Source organism: Octopus bimaculoides, chromosome 20, assembly GCF_001194135.2.
Source record: "Octopus bimaculoides isolate UCB-OBI-ISO-001 chromosome 20, ASM119413v2, whole genome shotgun sequence".
NCBI classification, from domain to species: domain Eukaryota; kingdom Metazoa; phylum Mollusca; class Cephalopoda; order Octopoda; family Octopodidae; genus Octopus; species Octopus bimaculoides.
In genome coordinates this window covers 40,839,751-40,853,532 of record NC_069000.1, presented here as the reverse complement: position 1 = coordinate 40,853,532, position 13,782 = coordinate 40,839,751, and the positions used below count along the sequence as shown (strand labels likewise).

Sequence of the window (13,782 nt, the reverse complement as noted above, 5' to 3'; positions counted from 1 at the left end):
ATACACACTCACTCACACACACACATCATACACTCCTATCCATACACTTTTTGCAACTTTGCACAGGTATCACCAAAATTTTGCCAGAATTTGATGCAGATTCTCTGCTCAACTTTCACTGTCATGGTCAATGCAATGATCACACACTACATACGTTCCTTCCCAGCACTGCTGCAAACAGTGAAAGTGAGCTAGAATGTTTAAACTTAGTGCACATGCACAGCAGAGTTCAATGTCAGTCTGTGCCACGTGGCTTCACTCTGCATGCTTTAGCTTTGTTACTATGGCAACAGTCCGGATACTTATTGATCGGACCACATATATATATATATATATATAAACAATATGAGTATATGCATATGTATGTACATACCTTCATCTACATGTACATATAGATACATATCTGGGCACATGACGTTGCAAAAGAACATGGACAAAATGATAAACAAGGTACAACAAACAAGCAGGCCACATAGAGAACATATCCTTCATCAGCTGCCACCATTAAAACACCAGCGTTTCGAAGAGTTGTAGCCATTTTTAACGCGGCTGTCCATTCAAGCGGACTCTACTGTGAGGAAAGAGGAGATGGTAGGGGTTCACTCCCCTGCTCACAATTTTATCAGATGCAGCTGTGCATCATTAACCAGCTAAAGGAGATGTCCTCTTGGAGTCAAAAAATCGCAGTGGAGTCCACTCGAATAGACAGCCATGTTGAAGTGGCTACAAATATTACTTGTCAGTACAACCATTGCATTGATCTCTTCGAGAGATTTTAGCACTAGCATTTTTGCTTGATACATACATATATATATACTTATTTATATCTATATGTATATATATACTTATATATATATATACATATAGATCTAATCGACTGGCCCCTCATCCAAAATTTCAGGCTTGGTGCCTTGAGTAGAAAAGAATTCCATGATTTCTTGGTTTACACATATAACAAATTGTACATTCATCATCATCATTTGAACATATACTTTTCCATATTTGCATCAATCAGACACAATTCATTGAGGCAAACTTTTTACAGTTCTATATTTGAGAGATGAGGAATTATGTACTTTATTTACATTTGATGGATATTTGTCCTCATCTTGTTTGTTGTTAACACAATGTTTTGGCTGATATACTTTCCCGCCTTCATCAGGTGTCTTGGGGAATTGAACTCTTAACCACTGCCTGGAATATAGTGTAGTGGTTTAGAGCGCGGGTTACTAACCCCAAGATTCCGAGTTCGATTCCAGGCAGTGACCTGAATAATAATAATAATTACATTAAAAAATACCTTAGGAACGAGAACCCAGGTTCGAAATTTCCCCAAGACACCTGATGAAGGCTGGAGAGTACATGAGTTGAAATGTTGTGTAAACAACAAACAAGATGAGGATAAATAGCCGTCAAATATAATAAGATTTTTTACAGTCAGATACGTTTCCTGTTGCCAACTCTAGCCTGTTTCCAATATCTCCCCAAGGCTAGACATGTTTTCATGGAAGATTGGAAATGTATGACACAGTTTGCATGATAGTGATTCACGCCAGCAACTATCAAGACAAGAACACAAAAATATGCTACAGATTTCTTTCAGTTTCTATATCGATCTACTCATAAGGCTTCTTTGTCAGCCCAGGGCTATAGCAGAAAACACTTGCCCAAGTCGCCATACAGAGGGACTGAAACTGAAATCATGGGGTTATGAAGCAAACTTTTTAACCACACAGCCTTTCCAGGTATTATAGATAAGCATTTTAAAAAATATAATTGTTTCTCCTATTGATTATACATGTTAATAAATAACACAACTACATAATGGTGACCCGAGATGTAATATAGCAAAAGAAACTTCTCAGCAATGAAAACTGTGAGATTTGTTAGAAATAGCAGTCAGGTGCCATAAGTCTCTTTTTGTGAATGTAAGTATTTCGTGCAAAACAGCATATTTTTCATCGTTTTCCCTATCATCAGTTCTGTTCAGGCATCATTCGTCTATTGTTAGTCTTCGTCATTATTCATGTCAGTCAATTACAAGTGTAATGCTAATGGTGCCTGGCATCTATAAGCTTGCCTTGCATGCTGGGTCATCATCATTTTGTGGTTGTTTGGATGTAGGCTGTGTTCTATGCTAGTTCGGGTATTCAAGGGTCACCATTTTATAGTGTGTCTGTCGTCGGAGTTTCCATTTTGTAGTTGTTTATTACGAGGTATTCGGAAGTCGACATTTTCTATTTATGCTTATTTTTATGTGTGCTAAGAAGTTTGCTTATGGGTTTAGTCCTGTGTGGCATCTGTAGTAAGTGTCTTCTATGGGCCTCGGGCTGACCAATGCCGTGTGAGTGGATTTGATTGACGGAAACTGAAAGAAGCCCGTCGTATGTATGTGTGTGTATCTCTCTCTCCCCGACCCACCCCGCTTGGTAAACTTCATTTGTCTACATCCCCGTAACTTAGCGGTTCGGCAAAAATAAACGATAGAATAAGAGGGTCGATTTGTTCGACCAAAACCTTTCAAGACGATGCTTCAACATAGCTGCAGTCCAATGCCTGAAATAAGTAACTGAAAAAATTTAAAAAAAAAGATAAATTATTGTAACTTCAATTAGTTTCTGAAAACGGTAAATTATTATTATTTTTTTTTTTTACTTTAAATTTTCACACAAAGGATAATTATCCTCTTTATACAAATATTCAATGAGGGTTGGTGAAACGATTCTTCAGGTGATCCCGTAGTTTTAGATGCACTACGTCTGAATAAAAGACGGGATTATCAATCACAAATGAAACGTCTTTCATAATAGATCTACTCAATCAAGGCTAAAACAAGATTTTATGGTATGATTTGAATAGAATTTGGCTGTTATTTCTAGCGGATCGATTGACTGAGTAGGTAGAGGCACCATCATCGTTGGCTAGAAATGTTTAGGTCAACCGTGATTGCTGTCACAAGGCCAAACAGATCCATACACATACAACAGCACACAAGCCAAGCAAACAACGTCGCCATGCAGCTTGAGTGAGCTCTCTAACATAAGAGTAGCGAACAGCCAACGACGTGCAAATGACGTCATGTGTGTTATGGCGACTGTCAACCGACTTTGTGACTCCTTCATTGTCTTATTATTTATTTAACTACTCACGCTATGCATAAACTCTTCCTCGACAAGAGTTTGCTTCAGGTAAGTTCCGAAAAAAAAAAAAGAAACATTTTATTTTTGCTTTTTTTATTATTGTGGTTGGTGTTTTTTTTTAACATTTAAATGTATTACCTATTTATATTGTTGACTATATTACACTGAGTTATGCATTTTCGCTTTCTTTATCTCTATGAAATATGTCTTTGAGATAAAGAGTGAGGGAGAGAGAGAAAGAAACTAAGCTAGAGTGTGAGCGAAAGAGAGAAAGAAAAGCTGTACTAGAGTGTGAGTGGAAGAAAGTAAGACAGTGTGAGTGAAAGTGAGAGAGAGAAACTGAGACAGTGAGGGAGTGAAAGGGAGATAGACTAGTATAGAGTGTGAGTGTGCCGGACAGCTGCTTCGTTCTCTCTTTTTAGTATTACTCTTTCTCTCTCTCTCTCTTTGCGTTAACTTTGTTTATGTGTGGATGGCGAAGTCTTATTAAAATAACAAAAAGTCACCCGCAGAAGAATAACTGTGACTTGGTGGCTGCTGTTAAATGACAAGCAGGTTAACTATACTAAAGCCACTTCCTCCTCTTTTAATAAATTACCCTTCTGATTAAAAGAGAAATGGACAATGTGTTTTTATTATTTTCTTATTATTTATTGGAAAGATAAAGGAGTAAACGACAATCGGTTGAGCGTCGAACGAGAATGTCTTTCAGTATTTTTAGTTTGCCGTTTTACGTTGTTCTGAGTTCAAATCAAGCCCGGATCTAGTCTTTCTGGTGGAGGATGGAGTCGATAAAATAAGTACCAGGCACGTACCAGGGTCACTTTAATCGACTATATATTCTTGTCATGCAAAATGTTGGCCTGATGCCAATGTCAGAAAACATGTTTAGATCCAGAGATAACAATAGTCTTCTTCTCATCGTAAACAACCTAGCTTTTTGCTGCTTCCCGCAGTGTTTAGATACTGTTTAACCAACTGCTCTGCAGGGTCATCATTGTCACCACTGCATCACCTTTATTTAATGATTGCAGCTTGTCATGGTTCTCTTGTCAACCAGGTCAACTACGAATAAGTAAACTTCTAGTCGTGGCCACCCCGATTTTTTTCTTTTTTTTACTGATGTCTGCGATTAATTACTTCATCTCAATAGTTCCCTTTTGTAAGACAGTAAGATGTAATTTAGGAGAGATCTGGTTGCTATTCCTAGCAGGTCGGGCGACTGCGCAGAGGCTCCCTCCTTGGCTCGGTCATACATATTTTAATTGTTTGCTGATGAATTAATTAGTCAATTTGATGAATGCGTAGAGATGAACCCCTCTGTAGAGTCTTTGGTAATAACCAGCCACTCTACCCTGCTAGGATCTCCTCTCAGTTTCATCACATTTAGAAAAAACACGAATGCTATGGTCCCTCAATATCTTCCCATTAGATATATTTATATTTACCTGGAGCTTTTGATATGTGTAATGAATCACACACGTGTGTGTGTGAACTACCTTCCTCCAAGTGATGCGAAAATGAAATAGAAATTAAGAAATGCGAAACATCCATCCATCCCTGTTTGTTGTTTTCTTTTCTTTAATTATATGTCAACCATAATCAAGCAGATCTGAGATCAAAGCCATTCTAACCGTGACCATTCTGTCCATTATCATCATCATTTCAAGCAGTGTCCAGTCTAATGTATTCATCCTATTTTAAGATAGTTTAATTTGAATGAGATTTTGCTGCTCTTTCTAGCAGATCGAATGACCGCCTGATAGAGGCTCTCTCCGGTTGTTGTTTCGCTTCGGATCAGCTTTCATCGAACTAATCTATGATCAAAAGTTGTCCAGCCATGACCACCTTGTATTCTAAGGGTAGCTAGGACATTATCTAATGTATGTTTTTTTTTTTTTTTTTTTCCCCATCTTAAACGATGGGAAAATTTGGCTACTATTTCTGCTTATTGGCTGTTTCGATGTGTTGACAGATTCATAAATTAATTACAACGTGTTTTAATTATACTTACTACTACCAACCTTGACTTTAGAGTAACAGTAATAAAAATAAAAATTAGCTGAGGGTAGTAAATAGCACAATCAGTAGAGCGCTAGACATTAATGAAGTGCGTCATGTTATTTATGTTCTGAGTTCAAATCCAGCTGAATTCAACTTCGCTCTCATCCTTAACAAGTGCCAGTCAGATACGGAAATCAATGTAAATCGACTATACATTCGTGTCTGTGTTAGAAGCGAAAAGACGGTGGGACAGTGCCTAACAACCCCACACTGATTCTTAATAAAGACTGCGCTGGGTGATCAATGAACTTTTGAAGGGTTTTTGCACCATAAAACGAAAGGGCTCCGCACGGCTTGGTTGACCAAAATAAATAAAAAAAAGATGCACGAAGCTACTTTTTGTACGTTCGAGTAGACCAGTGGAAGGTGAGCTTTGGTGGCGGTTTCTCACCTGTGTATGGGGCGGGAGTTTGCCCATATTTCTATTCATTTACATTCATTGATTTATATTTTTTTTAATGAAATCTGTCTATTATTCTGTGTATTATTTTTGTCCAATTTTTACCTTGTCTTTATATATGTATCGCGTAACAGCTTTTCTTTATTTGTTGTTTTTGCATAACTACGTATTTGTATACCTCCACACGACCCATTTTATTACCTTTTTGGTTACACGTTTTGTATTCTTGAATGAGCCCCGATTACAAAAAGTAAGAAAAATTAAAATTATTATTATTATTAGCTAAGGAAATGGCAGTAAAACAGCGTTGGTCCAGTGGCCATCTGTATTTTATTGTTATTTCTCCTCAGGTCATCTCTGGTCGAAATGAACAACTGTGACAATCCTGTCTTTTTGCATATCACGGACTACATTGTAGCCTCTATTTAAGACTAATTCAATGCAAATTTGGCTGCTATTTCTAGTAGGTCGAGTGTCTGGGTAGATGCTCTCGAGTTGGCCCTCTACGTTCAGATTTCGAATTTCGCCGAAGTCGACTTTACTTTTTCCATTTTCAGGATCTATAAAATATATATATATATATACATATCAGTCAACTGGCGACAAGAATACACGCACCCAGTGTTTAGGGTTAAGGTTAGGGCCAGGGTTTTTGTTACGCCGAAAACAGGTGGTGTACGTATTCTTTACCTCCGCCCAGTCAACTATAGAATACAGTCATCTTGCACGGCTTCCTTACGAAATTCTGATTTTGAACCAGTATAATAATTAATCATTATACTAACCAAAATAATGATGTCCATTATAATCGGTGTATTTATTCGTTCATCCGCTTCCTTGGATGTGACACAGAGGAGAGCACATTCTGACCAACTCGTTTCAAAATACAGATGTTCTAAACAAATTATCATTAAAAGTTAGCGGAAAGGGTATATATAGTCATTTGATGTGATCGGCTCTAGCGCCTGACTGATCCTTTACTTTGTCAACCCCAGATAGTTGTAAAAACAAAGCTGAATCTCTCCGAGGTCGATCATAGTTGTCATCTTTCTGAGGTTGATAAACAGATTACCTGTCAAATGCTGGTGTTTTTATCCGTTCTTTCAGCCGGTGAAGCGCTTGACTGTGATTGTCTGCATCTTGAATTCAAATCCCACCGGAGTTGAGTTTTCATCGTTGCTTAATACTCGGTAGAGTCTTTAGAGCGTCGCTATATTCGTTCCAGTTCTCTACGCGCTACACGAAGTTCAAAACCTGCCGTGGTCAACTTTTGTCTTTTGTCCTTTCGGGGTCGATAAATCAACTACAAGTCCAGTTCTGATAATGAGTCTTCTCTCTCTGAAATGGGCAGCGGTCGTACCTAAAGAGGAATGGGTTACGATCGAACCCTTCCGACCCCATCAAGGCAAAGATAAAATGCCTTTCGCTATTTGTTCCAGTTCCGCGCTCTGAATTCAAATGTCACCATGGTCAACTTTGCCGTTCATCGTTTTTTGGATCCAGGGCATTGAATTGGCGGAATTGTTGAAGTATCAGATAAGATACCTTGCAAATAGTTCTTCCAGTTCTTTACGTTCTGAGTTAATGGAGAGAAGAGTTAATCCATTGCCCTGTTTAATGTATTATTCCTTGGGTATTCCTGAGGAGTTCACTCTGTTGAATATATTCGGAACAGGTTATCTGGTTTGAAGATGATTTCGTTTCTTTCTTTCCTTCATGTACGTTACGAATGTCTATGAAATAAGTACCTGTAATATATTGTTGCATCGATTTAATCTTATGTATTTTATGGCCATCACTAAAGATATTTGGCCTTCTGCCAATATCAAAAATCGTTACCATTGTTTTGTGTTGTTGCTGTGTGCCATATTATATACTTGGTTACGAAAATGGGGCGGGAGGGGATGGAAAATATACGTGTGAGACGGACGACGAAAGAAAAAAAAGTAAGAAAGCGGGTGAGAGAAACAAGGTGGGGGTGGAGATTGTCTTCCTATGAAGTTTTGTTACAAAGAAAACAAAATGTTCAGTCAGCTGTTTATCGTTTGAAATTTCTTCGCCGACAGTCGACTCGAAACAGTGATCCGTGTTTGTGCGCGCGTTGGCATATGCTGCTTATGTGTGAGAAAGGGACCAAGAGAGAAAGATTCTCTCTCGGGTCCATTCATATTGGACTGTTTGATAATCGTATTGATTAGAGTTGTTAAAAAAGAAAACAATTTTTCCTGTCATTTTTCTGTTTAACATTTTTAAACACACACACACAGGTATTTATACGCACAAATCATAATTAACAAAATATTAGATTTTGCACATCTTTATTATTCCTTTTTCTTTAGACTACTCGTGCAGGAGGGTCGTTCGTTGCCTCTGGGATTGATGATACCGGCAATATGTTTAGGATCAGGTTTGGAGGTGGTTAACTTATTCCTTCGTTTAGTTTAACATCTACTTAATTCTTTTAGCGGAATCCACGCTGTTGCATTGTACACTGGATTCCGACCCCACTGTAATTAAAAAGAAAAATTAAATCAGCAACACTTCTCTACTTATGTGCAAGCTTTCTGTTATGGAAATCATCGTCATCGACATCATCATCATCATCAATAGTAGTAGTAGTAGTAGTAGTAGTAGTAGTAGTGATAATATGCCACTGTGACCACTACTACTGGTGGTGTGTTTTCTTTCCCCCGGCACTCAATCTGCACCACACGTTCCGTGTACTGAGGTATTGACAACAATATCAACATCAGCATCATCATCATCGTTATCGTCATTGATGTTAATTAGTAAGTTTCTCGTATTTGTTTACTCCTTTATTTTTTTTTTATTTCGTTTTTGAAATCGTTATCGCAGTTCAAATCCCGCCGAGTACTTTTGCTTTTTATTCCTTAGGAGGTCGATAATTAGAAGTGCCATTTAAATAAGGCACGGACAACCTTGTCCGAGAATCGAGCCGCATGAAACAGGGCTCGTCATCGGACGGGCCGCACCACTAAAAAAAAAAATAGTTAATTAACGTTGTTTTCCTCAGGAAATTGCGTGTTTTATTTATAAAGTCCCGCTAACCACAAATTGCAGTGAATTTAATCAACTTTTACATTCACTTACCCTCAACCACCAAATCTCTCGCTCTGTGCCTATGTTAGGAATTATTTGAGCGGTGGAGTATTAGAACCACCAGGCAAAATTTTTAGTAGTTTTTCTTTCAGTTTTACGTTCTGAGTTCAAATTCCGATGAGGTCGACTTTGCTTTCATCCTCTTGAGGTCGATAAAATAAAGAACCAGTCAAGAATTGAGGGGTCAAAAATTGCTGTCCTTGTACCAAAATTTGAATGAATGCCCGTCTTTACATTCTGAGTTCAAATTCTGCCTAGGTTGACTTTGCCTTTCATCCATCGGGTCGTTGAGATAACTACCAGTTGAGCACTAGGTTCGATGTAATCGACTTAGTATCCTCCACCGAAATTTCAGGCCTTATACCTACAGTAGAAAGGATTATTATCATTATTAAGGCGACGAGGTGGCAGAATCATTAGCATGCCGGACTAAATGTTTAGCAGGATTTCTTCCGGCTTTGTGTTCTGAGTTTAGATTCTGGCAAGGTCGACTTTCCTTTCATCCTTTCAGAGTTGAGAAAATAGATACCAGTTGATCACCAGGGTCTATGTAATCGACTAGACCCCCCTCCTACCTCCCATCCACCAAAACAATTCAGGCCTTGTGCCTATGGCAAATAGAAAGAATTATTATTATTGTTGTTGTTGTTGCTGTCATTATTGGTCTTCTCTGTTTAACATTTTCCCTTTCTGTTACTCTTGTGAAGTCTCCTTACTATCAATCAGCTTCTTTGATAAACAGTCCGCTGGGGGGTATAGTATGCGACCTAGATTTGAACTAAAGTTGTTTACTGTTTCGTGTCGCCTGCTCCGACTCTGAATATGTTATTTTTCTTTTGACTCGTGCATATGCATTGCGGAATTCCCTCCCCCTACACCTACTGAAAACTAAATAGACCGAATGATGACTTGACTACCACACACACACACACACATGCAAGATACATATAATTGCATTTGTGTATGTGTGTACACAGACCTATTATTTGTGTGTGTGTTTGTATTTGTCTCTCACCTCTTGACAACTGCTGTTGGTTTGTTTACGTCCATATGACTTAGCAACTCAACAATTCATTTGTTTATAGGTTAATTAGTTAACTAGTTGAGTAGAAACAAAAGCTGTGCTCGTGTTTTTATGTAAAATTAACCTCACAAGCTGTAAACACACACACACAGAAACACACAGACAGACAGACACGTGTGTAATCCTTTCTACTATAGGCACAAGGCCTGAAATTTTAGGGGAGGTGGCTAGTTGATTACATTGACCAAGAGTGTGTAACTGGTATCTCATCCTGAGTGGATAAATCTTTTGCCTTTTACACACACACACACACATATATGTATGTATGTATGTATAATACTTGTAAATGCATGTATTATTTATGTCTTACATATTCATTTATTTATAATGTAAAATAATTACTTTATTTTTCATAATTTTTTTTTTTTTTGAAAGATAAGTGCATGCCCTCTGTAGGGCTTTGGAACTCCAAGGCACTGTAACTCCAAATGAGGCTCCGTCTTATGTTGATATATAAATAAAAAAACTTTTGTTACAAATGTAATTTAAAATCCTTTAATGATTGAATTAATTTTTTCTTACTGCTATATTTCTTACTGCCTGACTGGCACCTGTGCTAATGGCATGTAAAAAGCACCATTTGAGCATGGCCAATGCCAGTGCTGCCTGACTGGGATTCGTGCCAGTGGTACATAAAAAGCACCATTCAAGCATGGCTGATGCCACTGCCGACACCAGCACCCACTACACTCTCGGAATGGTTGGTATTAGGAAGGGCATCCAGCAGTAGAAACCCTGCCAAATCAGACTGGAGCCTGGTGCAGCCTCCCGGCCTGCCAGTTCTCAGTCAAACCGTCCAACCCATGCCAGTGAGGAAAGTAGATGTTAAACAACGACAATGATATTGTCTTGCCCTTAGACAACTCTGAATGAGCAGGCCCAGGGCCCTGACCATCCCATCTCTTTGTACATCAAAGATATTAAACAATGTATTCTTCCTTATTTCAGGTAGATTGTGACTGGAGAAAATTCGGTTACAGTTTCCTGTAAGTGGAATGAACGTATGGGGTCTACCTCATTTATTTAGCATGTTTTATAAATTATGTTGCACACACAGACATTCATGTATGCATATACGTGGGCAAACATTCACGCACAAAAGTTCAAATCACATCGAAGTCAAATTTCAAACTCTCCCGAGGTCAATAAGTTAAAGTATCGGTCAAGTACGAGAGCTGATAGTCTTGGCTACTTCTGCTTCCTGAAATTTAAGACATAACAACAGCCACAATCAACATATACATAGACAAGCACTTCTACATGTGTGTATTTTTATGTATGCGTGCATACACTCTCTCAAATAACTTGTGTATGTGTTAAGAGGTGATATAACATTTTTTTTTTAAGTGCTAATTAAGGAATTTATATTATTTACATTTTACGGATATTCGTCCTCATCTTGTTTGTTGTTAACACAACGTTTCGGCTGATATACCCTCCAGCCTTCGTCAGGTGTCTTGGGGAAATTTCGAACCTGGGTTCTCATTCCTATCGATGTTACTATTATTATTATTATTATTATTATTATTATATTATTATTATTATATTATTATTATTATTACTATTATTAATCAGGTCGCTGCCGTGAATCGAACTCGGAACCTTGGGGTTAGTAGCCTGCGCTCTTAACCACTACGCCATATGCCCGTGGAATCGATAGGAATGAGAACCCAGGTTCGAAATTTCCCGAAGACACCTGACGAAGGCTGGAGGGTATATCAGCCGAAACGTTGTGTTAACAACAAACAAGATGAGGACGAATATCCATCAAATGTAAATAATGTAAATAATTCCTCGTCTCTTAAATATAGAACTGAAGGAATTTATAATATAAAACAATTGATTATGTGTGTTTGTGTACTCTCATAACTTCCATAAGCCTCCCTTCCTGCCATGATCTCCACCTGTTTCAAGTCCAGACTCGAGGAATTGAGTATTGTCCCTAGGCTTAGGACAGTAAGAATGACTTGTCAATGAGAGAGCCAGAGACGAAAACAAAAGTTTTCAAACCATCAATGAGTCAAATTGTACACTGACGGTACTAATGTAATTCCAATTGTGAATGAGGTACTGGAGATAAAACATGGACTTATGGTTTCACATGTTTACAGCCTTTGGCAAAGTTCTGTAGGAAATTTAAAAGTAGTGAAAGTGACAAGTCAGGTTACATCCTGTTATGAGTGAGGATGTTGTTGCTGAACATGGACATGTAGTAACCTGTATTACCATGAAGATGAGTACACGTATATGTTCATATGTATATGCATGATATGCCTGTGTACATATATGTATTGATATAATATATATATATATATATAAATTGTGTGTGCATGTATGTGTGTATGTATATTTATATAAAGTGTATGTGTGTGTGTGTGTATATATATATGCATATATATATATATATATATCTATATATATATATATATGTGTGTGTGTGTGTGTGTGTGTGTATATATATGTCAAATCGTTCAACCCATGCTAGCATGGAAGGCGGACGTTAAACGATGATGATGATGATGATGATATATATATATACATACTCTTGTGTCTGGGGAGAGTCATTTTCTTTTTGTGCCGTATAATTTAACACACTCACCGGTAAAGACAGTCAAGACTATTGAAAAGGTTGCAAGACGCAACGAAAATTTTAGGAAAATAAAAATAAGGAATAAGTGGAAATTGTACCGGTGAGTGTGTTAAATTATAAGGCACAAAAAGAAAATGACTCTCCCTAGACACAACAGAATATGCTTCAACACACGAACTCACAAAGGCACACTGAGTTACGATTATCATAGTCCCTCAGTCATTGGGAACGAGACAGGAACGTCTTTTCCTCTACAGAAAGCAGCCAACAAAATATTTTTTTGTAGTGTGGTTGAGGCTTGCCAAGCTGGAATTTAATTAGTATAAGCATGGATATATTGTCTTGCAATATTTTCCCATTTACCTTTGTTTTACGGTGTGAAGTCTGTGTATTGCGATTGCTTCTTGTTTGAAAGGTATGGTGAGCACCTTTTCTTGCTTGTGTAGGTTAGACAGGTCTTCTCCAGCACAATTTTTCATCACAGTTTTTCGTCCTTCAAGAGTTTCAGCATTTGGGTATCAGTCTTCATCATTTCATCCCATGTCTTTGATCTTCTTTCATATTTTACATCCACTTTGAGTGCATGGCATTTATTCACAGAACCAGTACCCTGTGTGTGTGTGTGCATCACATGCCTGTACTGATGTAATTTTCTCCATTGCACACTACATCCTATTCATTTGTGTATCCAAGTTTTTCTTTCAGCTCATTTGTGTTCCATTATTTGTACACATCAGCATAACCTATCAGATTACTCAGTTCATATATATATACTGGTCTATGAGGGCATTCAAAAATAATTAACAGTGCCCCTCTTTCAGACTAGTAAAGTAAAAAAGGAAAAAAGCATTCTTGCTTCATTTCTCTCTAGCCTTTGCAAGTCCTCTACATTTACAGCAAAACATGCAGTATTGCACTTCAAAATCAAGCCAGCCCTTTATTACTAGATACGATAACAGCAGCTTAAATTTGAACCTTTACCAACTTTAGTGTGGCAGCTATGCATTTAGAATACCCACCTGAGTAACTTAAACTGTCAGCTAATTATAAGGAGTTTTCAGAGTATTTAAAAGAATTTATTTCACATATATTCTTACTGCTCGCTTCTCTACCACATATGTGCTGCATATGGCTTCTAACTCTCCTGTTACTCTGCCAATGATCTCACATTATCAGTTGTGAGTCTGCAATTTACCATTAGTACAGAGTATGGGATTCCTAAGTACTCTGTTTCTGTATATTGAGCATGGCTACTTTCCTGATGCCAGTGGGACCCTGTCTTCTTTACTGCTAACCGAAATGCTAGTCTTTTTGCTAGAACTGAATACATTCAAAGACGCATGTAATACAAGTACATATATATATATATATATATATATATATA

The 13,782-nt window shown here is 37.7% G+C and overlaps 1 protein-coding gene across 1 annotated transcript in view; it reads left to right on the top strand.

The window, feature by feature from the left end:
• Positions 1-2,671: 2,671 nt before the first annotated feature.
• Positions 2,672-13,782, top strand: part of LOC106877964 (zinc finger protein 846) — a 35,700-nt gene continuing 24,589 nt past the window's right edge. The window contains exon 1 of the mRNA XM_014927042.2: positions 2,672-3,188. The gene's annotated coding sequence lies outside the window, so the exon portion shown is untranslated. The remainder of the gene's footprint in view (positions 3,189-13,782) is intronic.